Source organism: Trichosurus vulpecula, chromosome 3 (genome assembly GCF_011100635.1).
Source record: "Trichosurus vulpecula isolate mTriVul1 chromosome 3, mTriVul1.pri, whole genome shotgun sequence".
Classification (NCBI taxonomy): domain Eukaryota; kingdom Metazoa; phylum Chordata; class Mammalia; order Diprotodontia; family Phalangeridae; genus Trichosurus; species Trichosurus vulpecula.
In genome coordinates, this window is record NC_050575.1 from 332,271,035 (window position 1) to 332,278,837 (window position 7,803).

Consider the following 7,803-nt stretch of genomic DNA (forward strand, 5'->3'; position numbering starts at 1 on the left):
CTTCACCAAAATATGCTGTCATTAATTTATTTTAAAACAGAAACATCTACTTTGCCATGTTACAGGAACCTAATTTGAACCTAGTTACTTGCCAATACATTATTTGTATATAGAGTTAAACATTGATGATGATATTTATAATTCAACACAATTTCCTACTATGAGGTAGAAAGGTGGGGATTTATTGCCTTAAGTTTAGAGATGGAGAGAGAGGTAAGAGATGAAACATTATGTAAAAAGGGATGGCAACCATTTAGTTAATGATTACAAGATGTATAATTTTTCTCATGTAAAAAATTAGGTTTTGGAAATGGTTTTCATATATTTATAGAGAAACTAATGTTTTCAATACTACTACTTTCAGTTGTGACTAAAGACATTCTAGTAAACCTAAAAAACAAAGAAACATCTTTTTTTCAAGAACCTAAAAAGTGACTCTAGACATGGACATTACCAGATGGTAAATATAGAAATCAGATTGGTCATACATTTGCAGTCTAAGGTGGAGAAGCTCTATACAGTCAGTTGAAACAAAACCTGGAGCTGACTGAAAGTGCAAAAAACTATCAGACCATATAGTTATGACCTAAATAACATCTCTTATGAATATAAATATGAAATGGAAGTGATGAATAGACTTAGGGGAATAGATCTGGTAGACGGAGTGCCTGAAGAACTATGGATAGAATATTGTACTATATTGTACAGGAGGCAGCAATAAAACAAAACCCAGAACAAATGACAACATTCCACAGGAAAAGAAGAGCAAGAAAAAAGTCTGTCTGATGGGCTTTACAAAGAACTGAAGAAAGAAGGAAAATGAAAGGGAAAGTAGAAAGAGAAAACTATACCCAATTGAATGCAAAATTCTACAGAAAAGCAAGGACAGATAACAAGGTTTTCTTAAATGATCAATGCAGAGAAATAGAAGAGAACAATGCAACAGGAAAGACAATAGACATCTTCAGAAAAATTAGAGATATTGAGGAAATGTTTCATGAAAAAATGGGCATGATAAAAGACAAAAAAGGTAGAGATTCAACAGAAGCAGAAGAGATTAAGAAGAGGTTGAAAGAATATGGAAAATAACTATACAAGAAAGATCTTAACATCAGCAATAACCACAATTCTGTGGTTTCTAATAGCTTGGAGGATGAAATCAAGTGGGCTTTAGCAAGCACGGGTAACAATACATCCAATGGAGGTGATGGAATTCCATCTGAGCTATTCAAAATCCTAAAAGATGTTGATTTCCATCTGAGCTATTCAAAATCCTAAAAGTGTTGACTTCAATACGCCAGTAAATTTGTAAAATACAACAATGACCACTGGATTGGAAAAGATCAGTTTACATCCCAAACCTAAAGAAGGCCAATACCAAGAAATGTTCAAATTACTAAACAATTGTGCACCTTTCACATGCCAGTAAGGTTATACTTAAGATTCTGCAATATTATGTGAACTGAGAATAATCAGAAGAGCAGGCTGATTTTCAAAGAGATAGAGGAACTAGAGACCAAAGTGCCAACGTTTGCTTTACTATAGAGTTAACAAGGAATTATCAGGAAAACATCTACTTCTGCCTAATTGGCTACATACTAAAGCCTTTGGTGGTGTGAATCACAACAAAATGTAGCAAATGCACAAAGAGATAGGATTACCAGGTTATCTTACATGTCTCCTGAGACACATGTATGAGGGCCAAGAAGAAACAGGTAGAACCAACATGGAACAGCTGATTGATTAAAGATTGGAAAAGTAATAAGAAAAGGTTGTTTCTTGTCCCCTGATGTACTTAATTAGTATGCAAAATACATTATGCAAGCTGCTAGTCTGAATGACTTTTGTCACTAAGCTATATGTAAACTTGAAGATAATATAACATTGTTTTATTTTGGTCCAGAATAAGAGCAATAGCTGCTTACATTGAAAAGAGAAGTTCAGCAGTTAGCAAGACTGATATTTATCACCATACAATTTTAATTCTGTTTAGTTGACTCAAGTTGGAGTATGCTATATGAATTGTGCAGTTTATAAGAGAAAAATAAGATGTGCACTTTTATTGTTACTTTAAAGTTGGAGTTAAGGGAAGTAATGCCAGAAAAAAAAAACATATGATGTACTAAATAAGAAGAATCAATATGATTTTTTCCCAAACCTTGTGTGCATGGAATTAAATTCTCATATTTTGAAGAGGCTCTCACTATTTCAAAGGGAAAGACTAATTTTGAAGTCATACACAAAGAAGAAAAACAGAGAAAATGAAAAAAAAGTAATCTTTAATCTACACTTAGAGTTCATCATTTCTCTCTCTGGAGATGAATAGTTTTTTACATCATAGATGTTTTGGAATTGTCTTGGATCATTGTTATCATAAGAGCAGCTAATTTTTTCGCAATTAATCATTGTAGACATAAAAAGGAAAAGGAACTATTTATATGAATATATTAATAGGAGCTCTTTTTGTGGTGGTTAATAATTGGAAATCAAAGAAGTGTTGGATCAGTTCACAGCTCCACCAATGCATTAGTGCAACTCAAAATTAAATATATATATATATATATATATATATACATATATATGTATATATATATATATAGATAGATAGATAGATAGATAGATAGATAGATAGATAGATAGAATTATATTAACATGTATTTGGGGAAAAATAAAATATATACATATATGTTTACATTTAACCATCATTATAATACTGTTGTTACTGTGAAAAATGTTCTTTTTGTTCTGCTCACTTTGCTTCACAATAATTTTTATGAGTTCACACATTTTTCTGGAACCATCCTGCTTTTCACTTCTTGTAGCATGAAAGTATTCCATCACAATCACACCACAACTTGTCCAGCCATTACCCAATTGATGGTTATCCATCCAATTTCTAATTCTTTGCCACAAAATAGAACTGCTTTAAACATTTTTGCACTAATAGGTCTTTTCCCCTTGTCTTTAATTTCTTTGAGATACAGACATAATAGTGGTCTTTCTGGGCAAATGAGTATATACAGTTTTAAAGGTCTTTGGGTGTAGCTTAAAATTGTTCTGCAGAATGGATGGATCAGTTCACAACTCTACCAGTAGTGCTTTAGTGTTCCTATTTTTCCATATCCACTCCAGCATTTGTCATTTTCCTTTTATGTTATTAGGTGTGAGATCATATCTTGAAGTTATTTTAATTTGCATTTCTCTAATCACTTGTCTTTTAGGGCATTTTTTCATTTGGCTTCTGATATTTTTGATTCTTCTAAGAATGTCCTGTTAATTCCTTTGACTATTTACTGAAGAATGACTCTAATTTCTACAAATTTGGCTCAGTTCCCTGTATATTTGAGAAATTAAGCCTTTGACAAAGAAACTTGCAGTATTTTTTAAAAGCTTTCTGCTTTCTTCAGTTCTTGCTTTATTGTTTTGTTTGTGCAAAAACTTTTTAAATTAATACAATCAGAATTAACCATTTCAGTTCCCATGATCTTCTCTAACTCTTGTTTGGCCATAAACTTTTCTCTCATCCATAGATCTGACAGGTAAGATTTTCCATGCTCCTTTAATTTGCTTATGAAATCACCCTTTGGATCTAAATCATTTAGCTGTTTTGACCTTATTTTGATATATCATGTAAGAGTTTGGTTTATTCCTAATTTCTGCCAAATAGTTTTACAATTTTTCCAGTAATTTTGTGAAATGATGAGTTCTTACCCCCAAAACTTGGCTCTTTATTTTTATCTAACCCTAGATTACTATGGTCATGTACTATTTGCATATTGTATACTTAATCTATATATGAGGTGTAAAGGTGCTGAGGTAAGATTAGTGTGGGCTGTTTTCCATTTTGATGTCCACCTGCCCCCCAACTGTCATCCATGGCTCTAAGAAGCTATAGCATGCACAGTGGCCACACCCTTGGAAATTATTTTGCAAGATGGGCTAAAGAAATGTCACCAACTGGCCTCAAACCCATTGGTGAATTGGAGGGGTGTTTACCCAAAGCATGTGAAGACCTTTCCCAGTGGAATGGGGGGATGAGAAAAATCTGTTCTAATGGCCATGAAGGTGGCTGAAGCAGGTGATGTAGAACACTTAGAACTTGGTCAGATATGGCCGACTTCAAGGACATCTACTGCATCTTAGCCATCACCAATTTTCCTTACTTTTGTCTTCCTACCAAACTTCAATGACTCTGCAAAAGAGAGAGAGAGGCTAATGACTTTGGGAAATTCTGCCTCACTTAAATACAATTCATGCACAAATAAATACATCACTCTGTGATGTCATTGTTCCTTTTTGAAAATAAAGGACCAACAGCAGCAACAACAACTTAATCTATACCACCAGTTTACCACTGGATTTCTTAGGCAGTACCAAATTGTTTCCATGATGACCACTTTACAATATAATTTGAAATCTGGTACTACTGGGATACATTCTTTCACATCCCCACCCCAATATTCCCATGATGTCCTTGACCTTTTATTCTAGATATTTTTTAAAATTATTTTTCTAGATCTATAAAATAATTTTTGGTAGTTTGATTGGTATGGTATAGTATAAATAAATTAAGTCAAATTGTCATTTTTATTATATTGGGTCAGCCTACTAATGAGCAATTAATATTTCTCTAATCTGTAAAGAGTGAGAGCTTTGCTTCCTTAATGGCCATTTTTAATTCCATAAATTTCTTTTTCTTATTTTATTGCCATAGCTAGCATTTCTAGTACAATATTGAATAATAGTGATATTGGTGAATAATGATATTGATGGAGAGTGATAATGGACATCCTTATTTCACTCTTGATCTTATTAGGAAGGCATCTAGTTTATGTCAATTACAAATAATGTTTATTCTTGGCTTTAGATAGTACTTATTTTTTTTTAAAGACTCCATTGATTTCCATGCATTCTGCTGTTTTTACCAGGAATGGGATTTCTATTTTGGTGTTGAATTGAGGAATTTTTAAAAATAAATTTGATTAGTTGCATGCCTAATTCATTTATTTGCTCTTTCTTTCTTTTATTGATATGTCAATTTTAAGATGTAAACTTGTCACACTCTTCCACTTACTGTCCAACCACTGAAGAGTGCTGCATTGTGGGAGCTACTTCCTTTCTTGCTTCCCAGCTATCTTGGCAGCAGGTCTCTGGCTGAGGGTCCTCCTGCTCTGCAGGCAGGAAGATGTTGGTCACAAAGAAGACAAAAACATTGCTGGAGTCCATCAAGTGGAGGCTCCAGCTGGTCATGAAACATAGCATATACATGCTAGGCTACAAACAGACCCTGAAAATGATCAGACAAGGGAAAGCCAAATTAGTCATCTTAGCCAACAGCTGTCCAGCCTTGAGCAAATCAAAGACTAAATATTACAATGTTGGCCCAGACTGGAGTACATCACTACAACTGCAACAGCATTGAATTGGGCACAGCATATGGGAAGTACTACACAGTATCTACACTAGCTATCATTGATCCAGGTGATTCTGATGTCATTAGAAGCATGCCAGAACACACCAGAGAATAGTAAACTGTACAAAAGTATTCTTTAATAAACTGGCCAAAACTTGTAAAAAAGATTTAAATTTGCCCTAAGTATTATTTTTACTGCATCACAGAAATTTTGATACATTTGTCATTGTTGTCATTCTTTTTAATGAAATTATTTATTGTTTCTATGCTTTATTCTTTCAAACATTTATTTTTTAGGATTAGATTATTTAGTTTCCAATTTATTTTTAATGTAAGCTTCCACAGACATTATGCAATATAATTTTTGTTGCATTATTATCTGGATAGGGCACATTTAAAGTATTTCTACTTTTCTTGAGTTTATTTTTGACGATTTTGTGCCTTAATAAATACATGGACAGTTTTTTTTAAATCTATCTACTGACAAGCAAAAGGCATATTCCTTTCTGTTCATGTTCAGTTTTCTCCAGAGATCCAACATATCTAACTTTTCTAAAACCCTATTTGCCTCCTAGATAGAATTCTATTTTATATATTTAATGGTTAGATTTATCTGGTTTTAAGAGGGGAAAGGTGAAGCCCCCCCCCCCCACTAGTATAGTTCCATTGTTTATTTCCTCCTGTGATTCATTTAACTTTCCCTTTATAATTTAGATACTATGTTATTTTATGCATACGTTTGGCATTGAGATTATTTCATTATCTATGTTACCTTAATTAGTAAGACATAATTTCCGTTTGTCTCTTTTAATTAGGTCTATTTTTGCTTTTGTTTTTCTCTAAGATCATGAATGCTAGCACTGAATTTTTTTCTCTTCAGCAGAAACATAATAGCTTCTCTTCCAGTTACTTATTTTAATTCTCTGTGTGTCTTTCTGTTTCAAGTATATTCCTTGTAAACAAATATTGTTGGATTATGTTTTCTAATCCATTCTATTACCTGCTTCTGTTTTATGGGTGAATTCATCTCATTTGCATGAAAAGTTATGATTACTGTGATTTCCCTCCATCCTAGTTTCTTGGTTATCTTTCTCTCTCTATTTTTTCTCTTGTCCATTCTCTAAAATCTGGTTTACTTCTGATCACTGCCTTCCTTTATCTGTCCTTCCTTTAATTATCCTTCCTTTCTTTTATCCCTTCCTCTCCTTTCTGAGGGTCTCTTCCTATCCCTTTTGAATGAGATAGGTTTCTATACTCAACTGAGTGTGTATATACATTTACGCATTTTTAAATAGATTTAAATGAAAGTGAAATTGAAGCATTGCTTGTCTCCCCCACAATCTTCTCTTCAACTATAAAAGTTCTTCATTGTGTACCTCATTTATATGAGAAAATTTCCCCCTTCTCCCTTTCCATTCTCCCTCTTTTAGTGAATACCTCTTTATCATTCATTCATTTTTTAGATTATCTCAACATAACTGATTCACTTACCTGCCCTCTGTCTATACAGAGTCTTTCCAAATGACCCAATGACAAAATTTTTAGTTATATGTATCATCTTCCCCTATGGGAATATAAACATTCAATCCTATTGAATCTCTTATGATTTATTTTTAATGTTTAGCTTTTTATGCTTCTTTTGAGTCTTTTACTTGAAAGTCAAATTGTCTATTCAGTTCTGGTCTTTTCATTAGGAATACTTGAAAGTCCTCTATTTCATTTAATTTCTTTTTTTTTTCACTTGAAGGATTATGCTCAGTTTTTCTGGGTAGGTTTTTCTTGGCTGTAATTCTAACTCTTTTGCATTCAGGAATATTGTGTTCCAAGTCCTCTGCTTCTTTATCATGTTAGCTGCTAAATTTTATATAATCCTGACTGTGACTTCCCAATATTTGGCTTCTTTCTGGCCACTTGATGTATTTCTCTTTGAACCGAGAGCTCTGGAATTTGGCCACAATGTTCCTGGTAGTTTTCGGTTTAGGATTCCTATCAGGTAGTGACTTTTGGTTTCTTTCAATTTTTATTTTAAACTCTGGTTTTAGGATACTGGTGCAGTTTTCTTTTATTGTTTCTTGAAATATGATGTCTACACTGTTCCTTTGATCATCAATTTCAGGTAGTCCAATAATTGTTAAATTGACTATTTTCAATCTATTTTCCAGGACAGTTGATTTTCCAATGACATATTTCACATTTTCCCCATTTTTCCATTCTTTTGACTTTATTTTATTGTTTCTTGATGTTTTGTGGAGTCATTAGCTTTCACTTGACCAGTTTTAACTTGAAAGGAATTATATTCTTCAGTGAGTTTTTGTACATATTTTTCCACTTGGCCAATTCTGCTTTTTAAGGAGTTATTTTCATTAATGAAGTTTTGCATCTCTTTTTAC